Here is a 25,098-nt window from a genome sequence, read left to right as displayed (position 1 = left end):
AACAGAAAAGATATCTCACTTCATTTCTCATTCCATGTCCTTTTACACTCAATGGTTTCCATGGCAACTTCTCAAACATGGCTCTACGGCCTGTGTGTACAGTATATAGTATATTTGTTTGAATACTACAAGTGATGAGAGTATTTCTCTCAAATCTCCCTGCATATCTTATGTACAGTTTGTTTAAGGTGTGCATTTGTCCCTGACTGTGCTGATAGACATACATTATGTGGTTAGTTAGAGGCCAAGTAGAAGTAGTTAGGGAGGAATGTAGTTGTAATAGATATACGTATCGTTATCGTATCTTTATCTCGGTATGACCATGCACAATATCAGTATTGAGATATATTGTTGCCTGTAGCGATCAACCGAGTTCAATTTCACCCATATATTTATTTATAAATATATATGTATATATATGGGCAAAATTTAACCCAATGATTTGCCTTGTCTTTGACTTAGCATGTTTGTGTTAATTCAAATGAGAGTAGACACTTCAAAATAACAGCGTGCGTCCTAGGAAAGTAAATGTTTTACTTTCGTTCAGAGACATTTTTTTTTTAAGAATGCTTATTTTTCACTTTTGCTACACTTAGAAGAATATCAAATAACAAGTGTGGGAACCCAATACCACTTAAAATCAAGAGTGATATTATTATTATGCTGTTTTTTTGTTTGTTTTCACTGTTGCAACACTTAAAATATTGAATATGAAATTTGTATGGTAAAATAGTATTTTGTATCAATATCGAAATTGGCATAAATACTGAGATATGAGTATGACTGAGAATTTGGTCCATTACGGGCAGCCTTCATGTGAAAAGTAGTTAGTAGTAGTTTTTGTTCAGTCCCCAGGGAAAACAGACCCCACAGGGAAAGCAAAGCTCACTGGTGCTGGGAACAAACAATCACGTACCAACCACAGTGATACTGTCAGCAATAGGGCTGTGTATTGGCAAGAATCTGATGATACCATACAGTAGGTATCACAATCACGATACAGGGGTCATGATTCAATATTGCGATAATAGGGATGGTAGTAGACAGTAGTAGTAATTGGAGCAGCAGTAGCAATCCCAGTGGTAAAAAACAGTTTACCACTAGGATTGCTAGCCATGTTAGGTGCAATGTGATGTCCTCTTACAAACACTTCCTTTATCTCTTCTCAGAAATGCTGCCGGGTGTCCATGGTTATTGTGTCTCCTTCCGCCATATGCTGGGCCCACATTCAACCCTGAGGGTAAGTCAACACAACCAGCACTTAATGTATTGACCCACAGCAAAGTCTCCTAGGTGCTTGTCTCGTTTCTACTGTAGCAAATTCATTTCCACAACATATTTTGCATGCTATGCTGTGAAGTGAATTGGCCCCACTTAATGTTCTACCAACTGTGACAAAACGGCGTAAAGACTGGAGTCTGTGTTTGCATGACATTTGATTTTTTGGTATTTAGCAGACACTCTAAACCAGAACAATTTAACATGTGCGATTGTGCGAGCAAGCTGGGGCTCGTCTTCTTGATTAAGAGCATTTTGGCAGGACGTGCACGGGGGGCACACGTCAGTCCGACGTCTCGTTAATCCAACTACAGTATGAGGCTACGTGTGCTGGGGCGAATGCGCGTCGGAACAATAACATGCACCCGACGTGTAGGCTACAACGGTTGAATCTGACAGCCTTGTTGGAGAACAGTTACACACTAATCCTTCCTGCCACTAAGAAGGACTAGGCAGGATGCCACTATCCATTCTCTTTTGACGCAAGACACCAGAGTGCATTCTTTGTGAAAGTAACATAGTCAGTAAGAACTCACCATGGTTGAAAATGATCTATGTAACTTCTCACCTGCACATCTGGGCTCATGCTCAGTTAAGCATATGGTGGGAAGACTGCACCATGATGCAGGCACATGAAAGGCAGCAGTAAGGCATTGCTTCTCATGAGCTGACAGATGAATAAGTAATTGGGATGAATAAAAAATAAATGTAAAAGCTTGAAGTGCGTCTCTGTTGCTGGCAATGGCCCAAACACGAGAGAAATCCAGTACAGCACATACAGAGAGAGAGATAGAGAGAGAGACTAAAGGGGACAGTGGATAATTGTCAGTTATTGTTTTCTCATGCAAGTGTTTGTTTTTATGTCAATTAACAAAACGAGGATTCAGCTTAATGAGGCTAACAAGGGGGCGCCACGATTAACCAGCTAGTGTGATGATCCTTCAGAGAACAGAGAGAATCTCTCTCTCTCTATCTCTCTCTCTCTCTCTCTCTAACACACACACACACACACACACACACACACACACACACACACACACACACACACACACACACACACACACACACACACACACACACACACACACACACACACACACACACACACACACAATCATTTCAAAAGAGAACGCCACATATCCAAGACAATCGCCTCAAGCACCCTCCTATGCAACAATACTACATTTGCAGAGAAACATGAACACTCATGTATAATTGAATCAGTCATTGGCAAAAGTTAATGTGATTTGTCATTAAAAGCATCAACTCTGATTTGTGTGATTGTCTGAAACAAAAAAAGGCACCTTCTTTTTACCCTTTGTTACAGTGTGTAAAACATTGCATAGCCAGAGGAAACAGTGCAAATGAGCATTCCACTCCGCCTAGTTAGACCTTTCAACTTGATTATTTAAATTATTAATCAAGACCCAGTCATCATAAATAATAATGACTGTAATCAGACTCTGTTTCATGGCTGGTGATGAGGAACCTCCGCTCCCATTATCTCTATACCCCCCATAACCTGCACTCACTCTATCTCTCTTACTTTCTGTATGTCTGTTGTTTCTCTCTCTCTCTCTCTCTCTCTCTCTCTCTCTCTCTCTCTCTCTCTCTCTCTCTCTCTCTCTCTCTCTCTCTCTCGTTTAATCTGCCCCATAGTGATATGTTGATTGACGATGATGCTGATAGTGTGTGTGGGTGTGGGTGTGGGTGTGGGTGTGTGTGTGTGTGTGTGTGTGTGTGTGTGTGTGTGTGTGTGTGTGCACTTGCACTTGTTTATGTATGGGTCTGTGGTCATGCTTACTTGTACAGTATATTAACTTTATTTGTACAGTCACGTGGGCAGGTTATATGCTTTGCTGACTTCACTGTCTACTGGCTTGCAAAGGGAAGCATTATTGACTCATCCCAATACAAATTAAGTATAGCTGTGCCTCTGTGTAGGCCTCTGCCTTGGCCTACACAGCAGACACACGAGATCTGAAGAGTCTAACAAAATACATTGTTTACAAAAATACGGGTACACTGACTACAGAAGAATGAATGCAATTCAAACACAAAGACAAACACAAAGTGTGCATTTGGGATAGACAGGTTTCATTCTCCTAAATGCACACTTGCTTTGAAATGTTGAACTAAGACACTATACCAGGGTTCCCCAATTAGCTTTTCCCCAAGGGCCGAATTATGTCTAGGGTACCAAGCCGAGGGCCACAACATTGCAGGGGGCGACGGTGGCGTTCCCACTACTCCAGCGACAGTTCAGATATTGTCGTTATATACAGTTCAGATAATCTTGTATGTCCAAAACTGTTTGTTTTGCATTTATCATTTTAAAAATGATTTAAACTAGTGAAAACAGCCGATCTACAAGCACTGTGTGCTTGTAGATCTGCTGTTTTCACTACTTTTGTACGACGGCCTTGTATGATGAAGCAAGGCTTTACTTTGCAAAAGAACATACAAAAAGAGATACAAGGTTTCCACCCGACAACAACGATATACTAGAGTTGTTGCTGCTCTTATAACACCATTATTACTGGGGTTGGTGGGGGCCTGACAGTAGCCCCCCACGGACCGCAAATGGCCCGCGGGCCGCCTATTGGGGAACCCTGCACTATACTGTAGGATCAGGTGTGTCTCTTTGGTGCTGATGACCCAACATAGCCTGATTACTTTGCTTATTCAAACCTCACTAGAGGAAGGAGATGAAGTTGCATCTTCTTCCCGTGAGGAAGTCTCATCCGCTGGGTGCTCCATGTTTCTATTCCCTGTAATGCAATACCACCGTGGCAGCTTGTGCCATTGGCCAAGCTTTAAGCCTGATTTATTCTTAGTCGTACAACAGTATCCAGTGCAGGGACGTGCTGGGCCCCTGATTCAGCCCGGGAAAAAGAGTTGGAGAGGCCCTCATTGCGCGCTATAGAGAGAGATCTCTCTCTAGCGCTGCTGCTACTCAAAGATTTGCCATTTCAGATCATGACAAGTGACAACCCAGTGGGCCAATTACTGAACATGAGTTATATTTCGTTGTTGTCGGGTGAAAACCTTGTATGTCCAAAACCGTTTGTTTTGTATTTATCATTTTAAAAATGATTTAAACTAGTGAAAACAGCCGATCTACAAGCACACAACGCCTCGCAACGTGAGGCGTTGTGTGCTTGTAGATCTGCTGTTTTCACTACTTTTGTGCAACGGCCTTGTATGATGAAGCAGGGCTTTGCTTTGCGAAAAAATGTATACATTTGAAACTTGAAGATACAAGGTTTCTGCCCGACAGTGACGATTTACTTTGTGGCTGCCCAGCCCCCAAAATGGAACGAAGTCCGAGATTTTATTTAATTTTTTTTCCTAATGGCCGGCCTGGACCGGCAGGGAATGAACCGGCCGTTGGGGAGTTGTCCCGCTTTTCCCAATGGCCAGCACGTCCCTGATCCAGTGCCACAAATAGGCGATCTACAAGCTTACAATGTGATGCGGTGGGTGGTATAAATAAGGCAAACTTTTTATTTTATTTAGAAACCGATGTGATGTATGTATAATCACTCTCCCTGACAGACTCACCTCTTCAGACTCCACCTAAACCCATAGCACTACTATAACACTCCCCTTCCCTCCATGACCTCACATGAAGCTAGATAGCATTTGTTTTTTTTAGGTTTTAGATGTTTTTAGAAGATTAGGTGCGTGGTCTACCTATGTTATTATTATTGTTTCTAGATTGATATTCCTATACATTTGTTGTATTGTTGTTGATATACTGACATATTATCTTGCTCAAGTCGCTTTGGATTAAAAGCATCTGCTAAATGCCTAAACTGTAAACTGTAAACTACTGTAAATTTAAATTAATAAAATAAAATTGATCAGCTACAGTGTTGTCTATAATCAATTATGTCATATCGCTCCATCGATGCAGGATCGTGCTTGGCCAAATCACGTTGCATTGCACAATTCATGAATTTACACACCTCTAACACCTGTAGTTTGTCAGTCTTCAGTCATGTCAAGGTTAATGTTAGGAAGCAATAGTGCCTCACTCACTGAATAATCTGCGGATGTTTGCCAGGTGATCTTGTGCACAATACAATCCTAAAAAAAGAGTGTACATTTGTTCCATTTGTACACTCTATTAGAGTTATTGTAAATGAACACTAAGGATTATACTGTGTAGTTTTTTCCTGTCGACAATGTATTGTAATTTGTAATGGAAGCTATAGGGAATAGGACATTAGATTCAATATCGTCTGTCCTCCAGCTCTTAAAGACTGCTGACACGCAACAGAGTTTAACATTATGATACAGGCCTTAACTATGTTTCATCCGTTTCAATTGAAAAGGGCCCCGGCGGCCAGGGGGCCTCCGACTACCGGTCATTCTCAGTCCAAATGACGGTCAATGCGACTGACCGTCCATCGGAAGCCCCCCTCTCGCAATAGGGCCCCCTTTCTCTATCGCGCTACCGTGCTGCCTATTTCCTGTTAATAATAACCTGTGTAAAATAAGCTGCATTGGGAGGTAACGTACTAGACACTTTATTGTGAAGGTAAGCCCGGAAAAGATAGTTGTTGTTGCTGCATGGTTAATTGTCGCACACAGCGTCGTTCGGCTTGGCTTTGGAATACGATGCGCTGGTTGTATGTACTATAAATGGATGGACTGTCAAAACAAGTTGTATTATTAGTTAGAATATGTCACAGACCCTTTCAAACGAGAGGGCACTTGTTAGTAAAGTTGGCTAGTTGTTCAACCACTAATTAACAACAATGCACGCTAATTTTAAGATGAAAACAACAACATTGCAACACTGGTCTGTCGCATCCAGATGAAACACATTGTTAATCATGTGGACAGCTGGACACGTTAAAACGTTACCTTGAATGGAATATATATCTATGAGGAGCAAATATGTCAACTTTCCCAAAAGGCTGTCCTATTAAACCAGATGCTGGGACATCATCCACTGCCTGTATCCACAATATAACTTGTGAGTATCCTAATTAATTACCTTAACATGTCAGCTGAGCAACGGCTATTTTCGAGTTTTTTCGAGTTTTCGAGTTTGTGTGTGTGCGTGCGTGCGTGCGTGCGCGCGCACACACACACACACACACACACACACACACACACACACACACACACACACACACACACACACACACACAAACTCGAAAACTCGAAAAAAAGGGAAGCATTAAAAAAAGTATGAGCCGCGGACATGAGTGCTCCGGTGTTCTAGTGGAAGACACAGCAGGAGATGGCCACTAAAAGAGCTCAGTGCTGGGGAGGAGGAGACCCTCGTTCTAATCTCTGACACCTTTTTTGTAGAAGACTTGTACTTTTTTTGCGGTAAATTATGGATTCTATAGCGGATTCTATAACATTTTTACATCTAGAACTACTAGTTTAGTTTTTCGGTTTAGAAATTCACATTTCTCCTCCTCGCACAGACAGCTTGGGGGTAGTTCAGAAGATAATGATATGCATGCTCAACTCTGCCCCCTCCCCCCATATTAGCCAATCAAATTAATGTATTGCAGTTACTGTACAGAAAGTACTACTTTCAGTACAGTAACTACAATAAATTAATTTGATTGGGTAATTTAACATGGGGGTACTTGACATCATCAAGAAAATTGCTAATTTGATAGCCTTATTTAGCTGTTTTGGCCGTGACACGCCCACTTTAAGTAAAACTCATTCATTTGTCAGTTCATTTGTCAATGCGTGGTACACTATTTGCAAAACCCACCAAACACTGAAACTGGTGGTCTTCACTAATGACGAACCATATTCCCAGGCTGCCACAGCTATTTCCATAGTAAATCCTTTAGACTGAAGCTCAGTCAAATTTGTGGTAGCAGGTGTTCACGGCTCGTGGCAACGGTCGTTTGTGTTTGTCCTTCTATTTGAATTCTTCTTCCATGTTTTTGCATGGGTGCACACTGAGCCGCATGGAAATACCAGTATCTATCTCACTACGGTATGCGGCATGACACACAGCTAAATACCAACACACACTCACAATGTAACAATATGTGGTCCAATTTATTCAATCCACCAGCTGTTTCTGCCAATCAGGCGTCGTAGCTGTCACGCAGTCTGGAACGAGGGCTCCACAAACAAGAATCTGAGCTCATTACTCATTCAGCTATCCATCCAGCACAAAACCTACAGTGAAACTGAAAGAGAAATGTGTTGGCAAACATCTAAACAAATGCTTGATTAAACATTCACTAAAATCCCAAGGGTATCCTTGACCCCAGCCAACATCCTGTCAGAAACAATGTGGTAAATGAGCGATTTGCCCACTTTTGACCTTCACACTTAATGTTATTCATTCACCACTGCACCACACAAAATCCATCCTGGCTGTAGGTATGTGGGAATGGGTGACAGATTAACAGAGGAAAGCATTTCTGTTTAATTCTCTTGTTTAAAGTCAGTAGGAGTAGTCGTGGGAGCAAGGACTTATGTTTCCCAAACACTTCTTTTCCCCTGTCCCTATACTTCTTTATATACACCATCCCCAACTTTACCCTCCAGTTCTCTTTCTTCCTCTCTATCCCCACCCCTGTCTCTATCTCTTTTCTTTACTAAAGCTAATGCCCCTGACCTAATGCATTTGCTGTGATATTCATCAAACCTTACAACAATACAGTGTGTGCCTGTACTTTATCTTCTTCCTTTTTCTATCCCTTGCCTCCTTTTCATTATTTATTCACTTTTCCTCTTATCTTTCCCACTCACCACAAACGAGTGATCAATCTCTCTTCCCAGAGTTCTCTCTCTCTCTCTCTCTCTCTCTCTCTCTCTCTCTCTCTCTCTCTCTCTCTCCCTCCATACATTCTGTCCCTCTCACATCTGCATTACGGACCTCTCTTTTCAAACCCCGTCGAATATAAATATTGTGCTTTACCCTGTTATAGTTGGCATCAAGAGTTCTGGTTAGGGACGGCTACAGGGGGGCTAGCCCTCCCATGAGCCACCCCTCCCCAGAGTCCCCACAAACCCAATTGTGATGAAAAATCTTTATGGAATAAATAAACTATTAAGACGCCTTAGGGCGACATGCGACCATGCCCTAAAGGGCGAGGTTGCGCCAATTCTTGACCATCTGGCCAGTGATGTATATCGGACCAGTTACCCATATGGAGACCCCTGCATGATAGTCAACAATGTTATGTCAAAACATGCCCATATGGGCATTACCAAATATGGGCATTCCCAGATATGTCCTTAATATTGATGACATTGGGACAGGGATCTCCATATATGTGCATAAAACGTATGTTTGTTAATTAGTAAGGCCAAGCAGGGCCTTGGCGAGTTAGGGCCTGGGTTTGATGCCATGGGGATCGGACGGACGGACGGACGGACGGACGGACGAGGAAAATATGGCCACATTTTGGCCAACTTAAACAACCAACCAGGTCTGTGCATTTTTAGGGTCAAAGTTGATCCCACTAATAGTCTTTAACTGTTCTGCTGCTGTAGACGATCCTCACCGTCATTCAAATCGGTGACTACATGACGCCGTTGACAGCGCTCACCGTCAATCTTACTGTATTTACAGTAAATGTATTAATACTTACATAATGTCCCTCCGGTCGCGGCCGCATCGGTAATGTCCGCGATTTGTTTAAAACGCACGTTGGGCGTGCACGCGAAGTGAAGCTCCTCCATGTTAAGTCAATGGAGAGGCCCATAAAGAGACTTCATTTAATCCAAAAGAGCCATTTTGAGCCATTTTGCACCAGATCTGATGTAAACAATACACACGGCAGGGCGCAGCCATCTTTCTCTTCTCGGCTCACACTGTCATGTGACTAGATGACGTAATCGTTGCCGTCAAGTGATAATCCAAAAAAACAAAAACAACCCCCTTCCAGCCCTTCAAAATAATAGCGGCGGCCGACGGAGGAAACGGCGCGGCGCCAAGGCAACAAGCAACCTTCAGATTAAGAGGCACGAGTTGTGTTAAAAGACAAAGAAGCGGCCGCACACACTGTAGCCAAAGGCCAATATTTATTTTAGGACGCAGAGGGAAAGTTGATCTCATGCCAAAGCGCCAGTGCTCGCCCAGCCGTCTGCTGTCACCCAGGCGGATGTGTGCACAGATCCATGTGCACGCGCCCCCTTAGGGCGTCTTACTGGTATATTATTGCACAACTGGACGTCAATGATGACTGTATATAAATATGTGAAAGACAATTGACTGACTTCTATGTAAACCTTACTATACGGACAGTTTGTTCTGCATGTCACTATGCTGGAAAGTGTCTTCAACCTCACAAAAACCCTATCCGATCCTACACTACAGTCCACAGATTTGCAGCTGGCATTTGCCAATGATCTGGTCTGTTCAGTTATCGATACCCTAAACGAGAGAATCTCGTTTGTCGTATTAGTATTATTCATTATTGTTTGTTGCCAAAATTAATTAGCGCCTGCACTAAAAAAAAGCCAGCCCACCCATACCCCCCCGTCACAGTTCTCTGGAGCCGTCGCTGGTTCTGGTTAATTTGCATGTGTCTGGTTGTATTGATCCAGGCATCACACACGTCACTAAACATCCCTTACTGTACAGTATCAACAATCAATAGGTCTTGCTTTGTTGGCATGTCTCCACTAGACAGCTTACAGCAATTATGTAAATCTTGCCTTAGATGTACAGAATGTCAAACAAATCCACTTATCCATGACCGAGAGCTACTGTAGGTACAGCAGTGTGTATATATAATGTACCAATGATGAACATTAATGTTCAAAGTTAATTGAGAGTAGCTATAGTACTAGTGTCTTGCTGTAGTGTCTTGCTTTTTTGCATGATTGTTATTTTTTAAGGCTATAAGATGGTGATAAGATAAGGTGTGTGCGTGTGCGTGCATGCGTGTGCTGTGTGAGAGAGGTGGAGCTGATAAAGACAGAGACAAGAGACTAATAGAAGATTCTGAAAGCCTTTGGCAAGTATGTTGCTTCTGCCAGGGAGGCACAGAGAAAGGATTGTCTTTGTAAGAGTGGTCCCTTGTGTCTTAGCAGCAAGACACCAGACACCCTCTATAGTCATAATTGTAAAGAAATGCTGCTAACTGCGCACACAATCTGTCTTTTGGTACTAGGAGCCTCTGAAAGCTGCAGGTATAGTGCTGATGTGTGATTATTAACCATGATTTCTTTTTTTGAGCTGTCCTAACCGCTCCTACGTCTGGCTTTGTGTGTACGTATGAGTGTCTCTCTGTCTGTGACTGTATGAGTGTCCTTATGAGTGTCCTTATGAGTGTCCGTATGAGCACGGAACTCCATGTTTGGAGATAACTGACTTTACGGAGAGAACAGCCCATACAAGGAGATATGCACTGGTGTGTGTTCAGGTATGTCAAATCTATTCTAGAAAGTTTAGTTGTTCATCATCATATCCTTTCTTTAACCTGGTAATTTATTATCATTGATATTTAAATATCTTTTTTCAAGAGAAGCCTGGCCAAGTAAGCAGAATGAACAATAAAACAAACACACACACACACACACACACACACACACACACATAATAACCACATAATAACCAAGTTAACACAATATCCAGACAAAATACTAAACTAGGTCCAGAACTAATAATTGAAATATACAGTATAAACCACCAAGTGCAACTATCATTCCAGGATGAAGGGACAGAATATTTCATAATATAAAAGCATTTCACCTAATGCCATTCTAATTCTTGGGATCGGTAATGTATTGTTGGCAGTCTATACTGGTTTATGGTTTCTACACATCATTTATGTAGTTGATAAGGATGAGTCAGCCCCAGGAGTGATTTGTATGAGTAAATCCCTCACAGTAGCATTGCATGGTGTATTAATCATTGAGCACAGTGGTACAGCGATAAACTTCTTTTGGCACTGATCATCGTCCAACTAAAGTGAAAAAGTTGCTGAAATAAAGTATTTCCTTGTTTGGTCAGAGAAAGAATTTAGTCGGTTTACAGTAAATCAGGATTAGGATTAGGATTTAGTTAGTAGGTGTCTCCTCTTTTGAATCAAATAAAGCTCCTTTGCATGGAAAGGAAATGATGGCTCTGGTATTATAGACTATGCTTTCTACTGGAAAGGCATAGCAATAAAGAACCGTATGGAGAAAGTTCACAATGATTGTGATCCATATCAAAAAAATCTTTGTATATCTGGTCTGAAAGACATGTTCACATGCAAATTCCCAGACATAGAATAAAATAATCTGAAAGAAAAATGGCTCACAACAATGTGGCGCATGTTCATTCAACTAAGCATCCTGGCATTTAAAGGTGTATTCAGTGATAATGAAAGTGGCCGGGGGTCGATCATTTGTCCCTTACTGGCCTTACAGCGTGGAAATGTTTAGTTTTTTTTAATATATTTTTTACACCATTATAATGTTCTCGTTTTGATCATTAGACCCAATCACTGAATATTGGTAGGCCTACGTCTCCAGCTTCAGGATATGTATGATACTGATTTACTACGAGACTGTGGCATTTTATGAGTTCAGTAGTTTACAATCTAGGCATTTAGCAGACGTTCTTAATTCAGAGCGACTGTGGTTCTCAAAAATTGTATTTTGACCATCATAACTAAACATCATAACATAACTACGGCCATACTCTACCCTGATTGGTCGAGGACTGGCTGGCCACCTCTGAAAACCAAATCTAGCTATGCTCGTAACACGGGCCATGGTCGAAGTCCTTATATGGTCAGCACACATTCTAGTGAGGAGAATGAATGGAAAATGTACCAATTATATTTTTATTTGAATGAAATACAATCACTGAACGTTCGGAATCTCCTTATGCGGGTTGATTGTTGACATCAGGCTGTTCCGGAGGAGCTCTGACTCATTGTGACATCACTTCATAAAAGGCTCTAACATCACGTACGCCACATGAGTCAACAAAAAATCTCTGTGAGTATGTATGTATGTATGTAATCCGCGTATCTCGAGAACCGTTCGTCCCACGGGCACGCGCGTTCTCCATATATGGGCATAAAATGAATGCCCCCATATATGGGCATAAAATGGATTGCAGACAGACAGATACAGATATCTCCATATATGGACATAAATGGACAGAGGCAAACAGATGGTCAAAGATCTCCATATATGGGCATAAAATGGACGCAGACAGACAGATACAGATATCTCCATATATGGGCATAAATGGACACAGGCAAACAGATGTTCAAAACGGGTCCTATGACAACAGGTATAATGAGGTTTGCATTAAAGGGGGAACCGGCACTGTGTCTGCAACACAGTTGGAGGCACAGACAGATACTCCATATATGGGCATAAAATGGACGCAGATAGACAGATATCTCCATATATGGGCATAAAATGGACCCAGAACTATAACTGCAGTGATCTCCATATATGGACATAAAATGGACGCCGACAGACAGACAGACAGATACAGATATCTCCATATATGGGCATAAATGGACACAGGCAGACAGATGGTCAAAACGGGTCCTATGAAAACAGGTATAATGGGGTTTGCATTAAAGGGCGGGGCATTCATTCCCTATTTACATTGTTCCGAGTTGGCCAGGTCGCCGACTAGACGCTGGGCCGCCCGAAGCTTCTAGTACATTTAAATTATGTAATATTCAGCTACAGTAAGGCTTTGCAATCTACCAGTGAAACGAATGATAATTATAATCAACAGGAGAATCAAGAGTGAACACATCTTTGGTACAGTAGGTGACCCTCCCTCAACTCTGATTCTATTGGATACAGTGACATTGTCTTCCTCAAGGTCATGTACACATTGTTGTGCTCTGGCAGGCAGGTTGTAAAGGAAATTACATTAACCTCCCTTCTGGATGTACAATACAGCAGGGGTTTTTAAAGTGGGTGACGGGGCACCCTGGGGTGCCGTGACGGCAGTCAAAATATTTAGTATCATTTTAAACTTGAAGTACAAAGTTATTTTCAGTCAGTTCTAACCTATTATCTCAACGTTTTCCTCATAACATAATCACTAAAATATCATCCCTGTCAGGCAGAAACCTCATATCTCCTCATGTCTTTTGCCCTGCTTCATACAAGACCGTCGCACAAAACTAGTGAAAACAGCCGATCTACAAGCACTCATCATTGCTTGTACAGTAGATCTGCTGTTTTCACTAGTTTAGTACATTTTATAGATGATAAATACAAAACGAACGGTTTTGGACATACAAAGTGTCCACCTGACAACGACGATATGCTATAAATATATGGTGCTGGGAGTGAAAATTATAATGTAGGTCCCAGGGGTGCCTTGGATTAAAAAAAAAATATTTATGGGGTACCCTGAGACAAAAAAGTTTGGGAACCCCTGCAATATTACAGGGTGGTGCAGTTGATAGTACTGTATTTATGACCTACACATGACTAGTTTGTTTTAGTTTAGTTTAGTTTATTTGATCATCTTCTCACAGTATCAATCATACATTTTCCAAATCATACATCAACAAAAGCACACACAAAAAAAAAACAGTAGCACTGTTAGTGATCAAAAGGAATAGGCTGAAGATATCTGCCTATCCTACATACGTATCCTTAGTTTTAGATACATTAATATGTTTGAAAAGTAATCAAGTAATCAAAGAAACAGCAACAATAACAAAAACTAAGTGTGTCATTATAGGGATCTGCCTAAATCCCTAGAGCTGTTACATACAATGCATATATAATAAAGCATTTCAATTGTATTATTACTGTTATAATACCACTATCATTGTAATTAATATGATATTCACTTAGCAATATCCACATCACCACAACCATTACCACCAACATTAGCTTTCAGCAACTAGCAACTAGCTTTCAGGCTCACTGTTTGAGCTCATGTATGAACGGAATACCCCGATGTCACTGACACACAATGAATGGTACCATATGCATGGCCTTGCCAGATGTCAATATTTTGAAGTGTATTACAGAGTGGGTACAGTTCAGAAGAAAGCTTTCACTGTGTTGTACTGTACTGTACTGTAAGCTGAAATCTAGTGCACGATGCCAGATATGTGTTATCTGCTCTGCAGTGTCCTCTTCCTTGTTTAATGTCTTTAAAAACTCCTTGACGCCAGCAAACTTTACAGCCGATATACAGTGACTTGTCCAGGTCACTCACTGACTTTGTGTGTCTACTTAAAATGCAAACACGACCTCATCTCAGCATGTGTTCCCTTGCTTGCTATTCCAAACAAGACAATCTACCCCGCAAGCGTGTACAGTACGTGCCCACTGCCTAGTAGAGACACACCATAGACGGACACACTACAGACAAACCACACACACTCTTGCTCGCACTCACTCACTCACCCACTCACCCACTCACTCACTCACTCACTCACTCACTCACTATCATACAGTTGCCTTTCTCTTAATGATCATAATTTGTGATGAATATGAAAATGTGTGATAAAGACACATTGAAAATGCTTGGAAAATAGAACTGAGCAACTTCTGTGCCATAATCCCTTATAATCCTAGTTATATCTCTAGTCGGATTAAATCATTCTTTCTCCTCTAGCATATTGCTTGATAAGGTACTTTTGAAGTCTTCTTGTCAGATAGTATGCAGCAAATCCTGAGTTGAGTTTTGATGGCAGAATGGCGCATAGTTTTAATGTGCACTGTGGGGGTGTACAGTACAGTACCTAGCACTATGTTACTATTTAAAGGACGCACAAATACCTGTTGCACTGGGCACTACAGTATGTGTTGCGTCCTCACTGGCCTTCCGGCATGTGCACTTAAGCTTCTCCAATTGATCCAAAATGCCACAGCACAATTGGTCTTCAACCAGCCTAAATGTTCACGTCTTCCCCCTTCTCTGCTCCCTCCACTGGCTCCCGGTTGGTGCCCGCACAAAACACTGATGCGCTGGCTTTCAAAGCAGCCAAAGGTATGATACCTTCATACCTTCAAAGCCTGATCGATCCCTACAAACCCACCCATTCACTCAGAACAGCTAACACAGGAAAGCTAACAGAGACCTTGCTAAAAACCCCAGGACAATGATCCACTCATCCTTGACTCTTCGCCCCCCTGGCCCCCAAACTGTGGAATAAACTCCCAGTTGCTCTTACAGTAGAACTGCAAACCGCACTCCCTAGCTTCCGCCGTGGTCTGAAGACAAACCTCTTCAGACTCCACCTTAGCCCATAGCACTTTCTGTAGCACTTGCCTACCCTCACTGACCATACATACACGTAATTTAGATAGCATTTTTTATGTTTTTAGTTTATAAAGTTTCTACTGAATAGGTGTTTGGTCTACCTATATTTAGATATAATAGACTACTATTTCTATGCATTTGATGTATTGATGTTGATGTATTAATGTATATTTATTACCTTGCTTATTTTAAGTCGTTCTGGATTAAATTGTAAATTGTCTCATGCTCAATACGATGGTGTCATCTGCCAAAATTATTGTTCACTCGATACTGTCGTATGACAAACTATAAATTAGGTTTGTTTTGTTCATTACAACATTTACGTCATTCTTAAGAGAATACGTGGACAGATGAGGAGATGAACAGAAGGTGACAGGATTTTATTGCACTGCCTGAGGTGAAGACCATGTGTATTGTGTTTTCACAAAGCTGTAATAGAAACCTAATAGAAACCTAAAGCTCCCTTTATAATACTTTAGTATTGTAACGATGGCTGTGGATCGATCAATGGCTGGTGCAGATGGTCACAGGTTGATTCTGAAAGGCCCACTGTGTTCCCATAAGGAAAAGAAAAATACTTTTGAAATACTACACAAAAAGTATACATTTGTGATATTTCATAATTATATGTGAATAATTATTTCAAAATATACTTTTGAAGCTTTTTATATTTGGAGGCCCAAAGTAGTTGTAATTATCATTATATTGAGACCAATTGAGCAAAAACATGCACAAAATATATTTTGTGCAACTGAGGCAGCCAGGGATGCTGAAGCGGTAGCAGCTGATATTGTACAAGAGGCAGAGGTACTTGTAACCAAAATGTTGTCCAGGCTGCAGAGGCCATAGCTAGTTGCGCAGTTACTATCGAAACCTCCACCGGCTGTCAGTCAGTCTGTCTGTCTGTCTGTCTGTCTGTCAGTATGTCAGTCACACGTCACACAAACCTCAACCTCCCCCTCATTTCTCACATGGCCCTCTTCTAGTGCCACCATGAGGCCGATTCTTGCTAAACACATTTTTGGACACTGCTCCTACAGATTTTGCCCTAAAATCACGCATGGATCTGTCCCATTTCCCATATTCCCTCCTGATTTGCTACCGTTGCCCTCTAAAGTTTGTGTATGGGACCTTCGCTTTTCTCCTGATTAGGGAGTCTTACTGGTTACTGTTGCTACAGACCAACAGCGAGCAGACGAGACCGTCATTAATTCGGCTGTTCGGTTTTGCCGAGATTTTGTGACTCCCTGAGCCAAACCGAAATAAATTTGTCTCTAAAAGTGGAGCATGCATCAGCCCTTATGCCCCTCAAAGGGGTAAAGAGAATTCAAGAGGAAGTCAAGTCACTTAGTACAACCCGAACATTCTCTCTACATCTATCTCTATTTAAATGGGTCAGTGCTGTGCCCTCTGTTTTTCTGAGCTCTCTTCCATGCTTGATATCTCATTTGGTATTCCTTCTATGCGCACCCTCCTTATCGCATTCCTACAGAGTATATAGGCGTTTGACATGCAGACACCAAAGACATTTGACAACATTGCGCATCAGCTGTCTTCTCACACCTATTCTTTTTTCCACTCCTCGTTCTCCACCTCTCACCCTCTCTCACAGCAAATACATACTTGTGATGGAAGGACGGACTGGAGTGAGTGGTGTGGGCTGTGGGGTCAGCTGTCAATTTCTTTCAGCCTCAAGTTATTTGATATTGGTCCAAATTCGCCAATTTCTTTCGCTGAATATTTGCCCAGAATAGGGACACTGGGGTTCATGTGGTTAAATATTGTTATCTGGATCATTTCCAGGATTCCCATATCGGTTGAGAAGCTCTGAGGCAAACATGGTTTTCTCTCACCAGCAAGAGTTGAGAACATTGACCTGCTGTCACTGAAGCATTAGCCATTGCTGGAATAAGTATATAAATATTGTTAGCTTAAGGTGTTATTTATAGCATGTGGTGTGTGTTGGGTCTAGGCCAGATGAACTGCAATGATCCTATTACCTGTATTACAGCATGCATCGGTACATGAGCACAGAGATCCTATTTACACATGGCAGACAGTGCATAGGCTTTCCTCATTAATTCTTACAGGAGTTCCTAGCTTATGAGGAGAGGAGAGATGAGCTCTCAACACTGTATGGTATGGTAGATCTTTATAAAGTGTTTGGTCTTGTTAACAACTTGCATTCATCCTCTGTAGTCTGTCTATACAGTATATTGCTGTTGATGTACTGACACATTATCTTGTTTATTATAGTGATGTTTTATCTGCTTATTGTAAGTCGCTTTGGATTAAAAGCGTCTGCTAAATGCCTAAACTGTCTACGCAATGAAGTGTGTGTGTGTGTGTGTGTGTGTGTGTGTGTGTGTGTGTGTGTGTGTGTGTGTGTGTGTGTGTGTGTGTGTGTGTGTGTGTGTGTGTGTGTGTGTGTGTGTGTGTGTGTGTGTGTGTGTGTGTGTGTGTGTGTGTGTGGTAGAGAGACTATTAAAGATATTTTTGGGGGGCTTTTTCTGCCTTTATTGATAGGTGTACAGTAGGCTGACAGGAAACTGGGAGAGAGATGGGGGGTTGACACGCAGCAAAGGTCGTCTGGATCGGGACTCGAACCTGTGACGCTGCAAGGGCTGGATTACCAGCCTACAGTAGGTGCCTGGACCACTACCCTGTGGCCCAGGCCCATAGAGAGACTATTTAAAGGGATACTTCACTTTCAAAAAAACGTTTGGTAATTTTATCGTCTAATCAGGGTTTTATGAACACCCAGAACAGTTTTTACGTTGCTTGATTCAATATTTAGATATTTGATGTACATGTTACTAGGCCCTCCTCCTCCAGGGCCGCTCCTCATACACACTCCATTTTAACCATGATAGATTCATTAAAAACACCCATTATTTTTCTGGTGACTCATAATACCCTCCTAACACGTGAGCTGGCTGTGTTTTTCGATACGTTTTTGGAGCTGTGTGGAACACAAGCTCCCTATACGTGGCCGTGTGTGTGGGTCTGTCTGTCTGTCTCCGTCCGTCCGTCCGTGTAGCCTAAACTTCGGCGCGTAACTAGTGCCGCACCATTTACGCCACTTGCGCAATATATACATCAAAATGTGCGGCTCGGCCGGGAATGGTGTTCTATTACCTTTCGTTCCGATCCGCCTTACCATGCCGACGTAATCGGCAAAAAACGACGCTTAATTGTCCCCATTGACTTATAATGGGACAATGCAAGAAATCACTTTCAAGTATTTTTCTCTCGTAAACCATAGGAGCTACAGTTTCAAACCTCGGAGAGGAGATTCATAATGATTTTAAGAATGAATCGAAAAATAATTACATCACTCGGCCTCATGGTGGCGCTATAACGGCCCACTTTACGTTTTGCCCCGTAACTCTTGAACCGTAGATCGTAAAATTAAAATTCTTTTTTCCCTGGATTCCTTGGGTCAAGACGCATCTCCCCATATAGGCCACGCCCATTTGCGCCAGGATAGATTTTCCGCCATCTTGAATTTTCTCCAAAACACACTTTTTGCACCTTTTCCTACATATTTTCTTCAAATGTCACAAAAATCGGTACACATGATCCTGGGTGACCAGAGAGGTGCTGTTGAGTCTAGCCTGCCCTGAGCATCAACTGCAATACACACACACACACACACACACACACACACACACACACACACACACACACACACACACACACAGCTCCACTTCGAACAGAGGTTCGATTTTTTCATTTATTTTTAATAATTCTTTGAGAAAATGGAAAAAAATGTAATACAAAAAATAGTTATTAGAAATAAATGAAAAAAGTTATTGAAAAAACACGGCCTGCTCACGTATTAGGAGGGTATTATGCATCACCAGGGAAAAAAAAACGTGAGTTTTTAATAAATCTGTCATGGTTAAAATGGATTTTGAAGTTACAATGCATGGGTGTGTATGGGAAGAGGTCCAGGAGGAGGAGGGCCTGATAACATTTACATCAAATATCTAAATACTGAATGAAGCAAATTAAAAACTGTCCAGGGTGTTCATAAAAGCCTGATTAGACGATAACATGACCAAAAGTTATTTTCAAAGTGACAATATCCCTTTAAGGATGATCAAACTGTTAGTCTTGTCAGAGCACATCTGTTATGTCTGAGCAGTTTACATCTTCAAAAGGCACCTACCCCACAAGTGATTCAGTCTTTGATTCCTATAGTAGGTACATTATCCCACATCAAGATACAATAGGAGTTTGGTGATGAAACTAAGCAGCAATTTGTCATTCTGTTAGAAATAGCTTCAGGCACATTGTGTGCCCACTGGGTACACAATCACGCATCAAGCCAGTCCAGAATGTCGTTCACATTCAGCTAACGGATATCAAAATGAAGTATATTATTGCTTGCTATTTTTGAACAGTGCTCCTAAAGGAGCTAACAGACCCACGTCTCTTTGTACACCCAGGGCTTTGCGGGAAGCTTAATGAAATTAACTCATTAACTCTTTTACCGCCATTTATATGATGCTATAAGGATCTAAGGATGTCTTTTAATGCCATGAAAGTAGCTTACCTTTGCGATTTTATAAAAAAAATATCCATCCATTATTTCCAACCGTAATTTTTTTGTAAAAGACCAGCGTATCCCTCATCGTGTTGTGAAAAAACAAACAAAAAAAAACAAGTCGAACGGGCGCGTTTGTTCCAATGAACGTGGCTGAAGTTTGTCCCTCGGTTGCACCAGTAGACATAGAAATGGAGAAACTAGATCCAGGCATAGAAATGGAGGAGAAAAGTGATATCGCTTCCATTGTTTTTTCTGTGCGCTCCAGATTTGAGACTAACTTTACGTCTGCTTACAGTGCTCAGACAGGTAAAAGAACGAACGCTCTTTATGGCACCACAGATAAAAGAAAGAGCGTTCGTTCGGCGGAAAGAGAATTAATAGCACCGCTCACTTCACACTGAGTGTGATTTTTGACTGTGTCTTGCTGAAGGAACACAAGTTGTCAAGAGTGCATGACTGCTGATGAACACGCACCGGCCAATGTCCTACATCTAGGCTGAATGCACTTTGGGGGGGAAATCTGCAAATATCTGCACCCACTATAAAATGGGAGAAATTAAACGGAATTTGAGAAAAATGTAACATTTATTAGAGGTATCAAATGCAACGATGTACTGGGTCATTAACACACTTGAATATCAGCCAGGCTGTGGAAGGGAGAAGCATTCTGCTCACACCAGGCACACTTAAGAGCATGCTAATCAGCCCAGTCATGGAGGATTAAAATCCACTTGATGAGATAATAAGGATGTTGAAAAGTGTGCGTGCGTGCGCGCGTGCGTGCGCGAGAGTGAGCGTGCATGCCTGCGCGCGTCCGTCAGTGCAGGCATGCGTCTAATGTGATGGCCATCCAATGCATTGCCTATGGTCCCTGATTAAGAGCCTGTGTGTGTCTTTATCAAGCTCATTATCAATATCATTACAGAAACTTGGTTCTCAACTTTTGGATGACATTTAACATTCAATAATTATGCAAAGTCACTTCCCTTGCATGTTGGAGAGAAGAGGGTAGGGGTTTGGGGGTGGGCCTGAATAGCAAAGGAGATGAGAGGATAGCAAGGTAGCAGAGAGAGAGAGAATATTTAATTGCTGAGTGATTTAGTAGACTATCAAACAATGATCCGTTATTGTCTTTGTTGCTTTTACAGCTTGTAATTCCATGTCATAAATTAAACAGATAGGTTGATTGGCTGAATTCTCCAAAGTTCAGCTCATGAGGAATTAACAGGTCTCTGAGTAGGTGTGTTTGTACTATCTTTAGGCTAGGGATGCATATGTGTGTGTACACTGGATTTATTTTCTTTGTTTTGACCACATCAAGAGTGAATGAATAGGCTATAAATACTGACGGTGCAAAAGAACTGATCATATAGGTCTCACCTCCAGAGACACAAAACACATCTCCAATGCAGACACGTAAAAAAGAAGCACATTGTAAAGAAAGGTACCATCCATATTGCTTGCATTGCTGCCTCTCCTCAGAACCTCTCCTTAAAGGACATCTTTGTTTCAACAAGGGTTCAAATTTCAGATTGTAATTAGAGAAAAGAAAAGATGAGTGTTAGTACATTTTCATTTACTGCTTTCTATTGTTTTAGCGATTTTAGTATTTTGATTTCAGTGGGTGGGGGCATGCGTACAAGTGGCTGGTCTTTTTAGACACAATAAGCTGGCAATTTCTTTGTTACTAAATACACCAGCCCCCATAAGTCACACATGCCCATGAAAGATTGTGGTGCATCTTGGGAGTGGGCTTATTGTGTCTAAAAAGACATATTTAGCCACTTGCATGCATGCCCCCAACCTGGGGGCATGCATGCAAATCAAAATGGTTTAAATCACTAAAACCATAGAAAGAAGTAAATGAAAACATTTTAACGCTTATCTTTTATTTTCTCTAATTGCAATCTAAAATATGAAACCTTGATGTAATAAAACAAAGTTGTCCTTTAAGGGACTCCCCTCCTCTGTTCCCCCACGTCCTTCAGAAGTCATGTGTCCAGGTTTGATGTGTGGGAGTCATCTCTTCACTGGGGCCTTTGAAAAACCACCATCTGCTTCAATGTCTGCTCTGATTAGAATGGTGTCTGACTCTTATCCAAGCCTGCCCTCAAAGGGGCCGACAGACACATTAAAACAGTTCCAGCGTCTACCCTTTTACTGCCTTTATAAACATTTTTACCATGTTGATATTTGGTTTTCAATAACATCAGATCCCCATCTCTAATCTGCTCTGGACTATGAATTTGCAACATTATAATGTCCTGTAGTTTATCCTAATGATGACGGCATGCCACACCACTTTTCGGTTTTCACTGTCCAAAGATTTGTCCCGCAGCCTGTAATGATATGATGACAGTCCTTTATTATATAGCTTCCTCCTATTGCCATGGGCCTTTTCATACACATTGTGCGGATGTTTTAGGGTGGTGCACCGTGTCACACATTCTCCAGACTTACAGAAAGATAGCGGTAGTAGGGCATGCCTCCTGGCAGAGATTTGTGCTCTACTGAGCGCACCTTTCTAGTTTACAGATTACTTTGTAATTAAAACAAACCAAAAGCCAGCATAATTGGACATTGCAGTAATGAACTACACGACTCACTGATTACACAGAATAGAGGAGGGAAGTAATTTACTAATGGTTTAGAGATTGTTCTAATCTTCCTCTATGTGACATACATACAGTATCAAAGCCTGGCTTATAGTCTACTCTACATATAGGTCTACACATCCATACGTTGTTCACACAGAGAGAGGACACACATACTGGCACAACTTCAAATCCCAATACCAGAAACAGATACAGGGTTCTTGTTGCCTTGCTAATTGTTCCAGCATCTGCCTCTGAGAGAAGGGATTAGCTTGCTCTGCATTAGCATAGTGGGAAAGATAGCTGCATTATACTGGGCACTAATTGACTCACTTTCATCTGCATCCTCTCCTCCCACTTTCTTTCTCCCTCGCTCTATCCCTCTCTTTCTCTTTCTCCCACTTACACTCCATCTTTGTCATTTGCTCTCAGTCTCTCCATACCCCCATTTCTTTCCTCTCTTTCAACCTCCCCCATCTTTGTGTCATGGTCTCTGTCGTCCTCTGGGTTGTATTAATGAGGATGTTTACAAGATTAACAAAGTGCCTCAACTCTGTGTGTGTGTGTGTGTGAGAGAGAGAGAGAGAGAGAGAGAGAGAGAGAGAGCGAGAGAGAACGAGAGAGCTTAGGGACCGTGTTTCAACATCCAGTAGTTCAAGCGGGAGCGTGTCAATATTGCGACGTAGCATTTGCTCAACGTCCCATTAGTTCGATGCTGATTGATTGAATACTTTATTAGAAGTTTGCATAGGAAAAAGTACAGTTTAATGACGGTACAGTTCACTGGTACAAGGTCAACTAAAAGGAGATCCTAGAAAAGCACTTGGCTTATTTACACAGGAAACCATTGAAGTGTCTCATATCAAACATATAATTTTCCGAATGTCTGTCCGTCCGTCTGTCTGAGTGTCCGTCTGTAACAGTGTTTCTCCTCAGTGGCTGGAGCAATTGATCTGAAATCGCATCACCATTAGCATATGAACACACCTGACATAACTGTGAAGCCTGTTTGTCACTTTCACAAATCGTATGCTGTATATTAGCATTTTTTCTGGTGTATCTACTATCTATTCTGCATCTAGCATGAGGCATATCTATTCTGCATCTAGCATGAGGCAACATGTTTAACCAGCTGTGTGTGTGTGTGTGTGTGTGTGTGTGTGTGTGTGTGTGTGTGTGTGTGTGTGTCGCGCGGGGGGGTGGGGTAGGGTGGTGGGGGGGGGGGGGGGGTTGTCTGGCCCTGTTACAGATGTTGTCCAAAAATCATGCAGATCGGTACACAGTATCTCTGTAGCCATTAAACGAAACGGGTATTTCTTACATTGATGCTCCTACATATTATCATGTAAGCACCAGTTAAAGTTACTTTCCATCCCTCATATACTGTGTGCACGAGTGCACACCCCATAACCCACACACTGCACATCATTTCAGAGCTCATATCTTTGAACGGGTAAGGGCTAGTAACATTGAATGACAGACTGATAGAACACAGTACTATGCAGTAGATATACCGTAAAAAAAAAAGAGAGAGCTGGTAAATGCTAACCTGGTGAAATGCTAACCTACCAACGCTGGTGAATGCTAACTGGGTGAATGTAAACCACTATGCCTAAACCTAACCCAAACCGTAACCCTAACCTCAGTAAAACTATGCCCAACCCTAAAACCTAACCCTAACCCTAACCTTAGTCGAACTAAACCCAGTTCAAGCTCTATTACCAGCTGAAATAGCACTATTGTGTTTCACAATCCATGCAGCCAGTGTTTATTAATATACTGTATGGAAATATAAAGTGTTCACTACCAGTGTTTCCCCTATATGCATTCAGCAGTGGCACACCACCGCTGTACATTTTTAATGATTTATTTTTTAACGACGGAAGTCTTTATAAACTAATGGTTTATTATTTAGCTTTCCAGTTATACAGACAAACAGAGCGGATAGGAGATGAGATGAGAGGTGATGGCTCCATCCAGTCACACTGTAAAAGTTACACGTTTTTGATCTAGCCGTTATGCGACGTTACTTATGCATTCTTCTAGTTCTTCTTATCTCTGAGTCTGAGCATACAGAAACAAATACCATATCGACTGAAGTTGGTTTTGGCAATAAATAAAACAGAAGTTATAGGGAAATGTCAAAGGCTACTCTCTGGATCCGTCTTTTCTGTACAGAATGGCACACCTATTCTTTTGCACTTACCTGATCTTCTCAGCATATCAAAGTTCTTGTTTGGTTGGAGTACACTGCAGCCTTAAAGGGATATTCCACTTTCAAAAAACATTTTGTCATTGTATGGTCTAATCAGGCTTGTATGAACACCCTGAACAGTTTTAATTCAGTTTTTAGATTGTTATGAATGTTATCAGGACCACACACACCCATTGTAACTACAAACTCCATTTTAACCATGATAGATTCATTAAAAACACCCATTATTTTTTCTAGTGACTCATACTAC

General features: G+C 41.6%; 1 protein-coding gene across 5 annotated transcripts in view; it reads left to right on the top strand.

The window, feature by feature from the left end:
- shank3a (SH3 and multiple ankyrin repeat domains 3a) overlaps positions 1 to 25,098 on the top strand; it is a 453,580-nt gene that overhangs the window by 31,587 nt on the left and 396,895 nt on the right. For all 5 annotated transcript variants that reach the window (XR_013962530.1, XM_080737440.1, XM_080737438.1 and 2 more), the window contains exon 2: positions 1,170 to 1,240. The gene's annotated coding sequence lies outside the window, so the exon portion shown is untranslated. The remainder of the gene's footprint in view (positions 1 to 1,169; positions 1,241 to 25,098) is intronic.

This window comes from Nannobrachium achirus, assembly GCF_963921795.1.
Source record: "Nannobrachium achirus genome assembly, chromosome: 11".
Lineage (NCBI taxonomy): Eukaryota > Metazoa > Chordata > Actinopteri > Myctophiformes > Myctophidae > Nannobrachium > Nannobrachium achirus.
This window is presented reverse-complemented; position numbering and strand designations above follow the sequence as displayed.